Source organism: Neopelma chrysocephalum, unplaced genomic scaffold, assembly GCF_003984885.1.
Source record: "Neopelma chrysocephalum unplaced genomic scaffold, ASM398488v2 Primary Assembly neopelma1_90013, whole genome shotgun sequence".
NCBI lineage: Eukaryota > Metazoa > Chordata > Aves > Passeriformes > Pipridae > Neopelma > Neopelma chrysocephalum.
Genome location: NW_020918894.1, coordinates 283 through 2,361, shown reverse-complemented (window position 1 = coordinate 2,361; position 2,079 = coordinate 283). Strand labels below are relative to the sequence as shown.

The 2,079-nt window shown below is 64.9% G+C and overlaps 1 long non-coding RNA gene across 1 annotated transcript; it reads left to right on the top strand.

Annotated features, from left to right (window-relative positions):
• The first annotated feature begins 596 nt into the window (after positions 1 to 596).
• On the top strand, positions 597 to 1,258 carry LOC113979852. Its single transcript, XR_003538003.1, has 3 exons — positions 597 to 630; positions 876 to 1,063; positions 1,152 to 1,258. It is a non-coding gene; the product is annotated as an uncharacterized LOC113979852 (long non-coding RNA).
• The last annotated feature ends 821 nt before the right edge of the window (positions 1,259 to 2,079 follow it).

Sequence of the window (2,079 nt, the reverse complement as noted above, 5' to 3'; positions counted from 1 at the left end):
TTGGGGGAAGCTGGGCAAGTTGCTGGCTCTGGCAGCTCTCCAACTGTTCCCCGTGTCCCCTCCAGGTGCCGGCCATAGTCAGGTGCATCCACCAGTGGCTCACGTGCAATGTGTCTGCTGAGCACAGGCTGGACAAGACTCTTGTCCTGCTGACCGAGGCACACCCCGTGGATGTTGCAGTGACCCTGCTGCGCTCTGCCCCAGCCTGTGACAGGTATGGGGCCCACCTGCCTTGAGGGCTCCCCTGCCTTTAGACCCCATCCCCCTGCACAACCTGTCCCAAATGGTGTACCAGAGAGATGGAGACTTCCAGGACACTCCAGCTCCTCTCTGCCAGCTTTGGCATGTCCAGCCCCCAATCCTGAGGCCAGCCTGCCTCCCTGCCCCACAAGGCACCGTGGCTCTGTCACCTGGGCCCTGCAGATGCCCAGGCCACAGCGCTGTGTCCCAGACCCCCCTGAGCCAGAGTTCTGACTCCACAGAGCTGCTCGCACCATGTGGAGGACGCTCATCTCCTCCAGAGGGACTAAGGAGCCGGTGCTGCAGATCCTCTTCCGTGCGCTGGAATTCTGGCCAGCGCACAGGACACGCACCTCGGATGGGGATGAGAGCGATGTCTTTGCCCTGGCTGTGAGTTTATTGAGCTGGCCTCTGCTCAGCCCCAGCTTTCCTTTGGGATACCTTTTCATCCTCCCTCACCACTGCTTCTCCCTGCCTCAGGCACCAGGCTGCAACCCTGGCTTAGGGGCAAGTTCAGGGCCAGCAGGCCGGGGGATCCCCCTGTGTCTCCCCTGGCCTCTCCCTGCCACGCTGGGGCCCTACCACATGGACATCTGGGCCCTGAGAGCTGTCTCTGGGTGCTTTGTCTTTGGCAGGCAACTGTGGCACTCTGGGAGATCCTCCAGCTGCCCTGGTGCCCAGGGGCAGTGAAGACCAATTTGCCCCGCCTCCTTCTGACTCTGCTCTTCCAAGTTTTCATCAGCACAGAGGAGATGTCAGAGGAGGTCGAGACCTTCTGGGGGCGATGCCGGGAGCAGCGCAGCCTTCCCCCCAACCCCAACAGGTGCTCCATCCCAGTCCTCTCTCCCTGCCACGCCCTCGGGGCTGGGGCCGGGGCTCTGCGCCTGACCTGGGCTGTGCTCTGCACACAGGTTTGCAGTGCAGACCGTGAAAGCCCTGCTGCGCCAGCTGCTGGATGAGGACGTGGTGATGGTGATCCATCGCAAGTGTGGCTGGGACATGCTCCTCAAGGCTGACACCCACCACTATGCAGTGGGTCTGCTGGCCAGGTGAGAGCCCTTTCCCCCCACTGCCCCCGGCATTCCTGCCCTGTGCACAGGCCACCCCACACAGTGCCCGTGCTGCTGGGCCAGAGGGCCTTGGCAGCCAGGGATGGCTGAGCAGAGTGGCAAAGGCGGAGAGGGGCGGCTGCACAGGAGGAGCCACCTCCCAAAGCGCCCATGTCCCCTCCTGGGCTGGTGGCCAAAGATCAGGCCTGTGTGAGTGTGTCCCAGGGGAGCTTTACCCACCTGGCTCAGGGTCTCTGGTGCCTTTATTCCCCCTTGCAGGGAGCTGTGCCGTGTCTCCCACTCCTTCTGCCGCAGCGTCGCCGCCAACCTGCTCCCGCGGCTCAGCAGGGAAGAGCCCCTGTGGGAACTGCCTGCCCTGGCGTTCCTGGTGGAGGTGAGCCTGATGGCGAGCGCTGCCTGGCCCAGCTGCCTCCCCCTCTCTGCCCTCTCACAGCCGCAGCCGCCTGGGACGGTGCCTGCACCCTGTGCTGCTGCCTGGGCCCAGCCCCGGGCGGGTCCGGGCTCCTGCCGGCCGGGCACCCCATCACTGCTCCCTGCCTTTCAGGTGCTGCACTGCCTGAACCCCAGACAATGCGGGCTCAGCGTCCTGCAGGTTATTTCAAGGCGCCTGCGCAGTGAGTGCCCCGAGAGGCGTCGCCTGGCGCTCCGAGGCCTGGTGGTGATCAGCAAGGCTCCCGCACTGGTGAGCAGGGGGCAGGGGCTGAAGCCGGGCCGGCAGCGTGCGGCTGTGCAAGGCAGTAGCTTGGCCTTGGCTGGCCTTTGGCAGCTG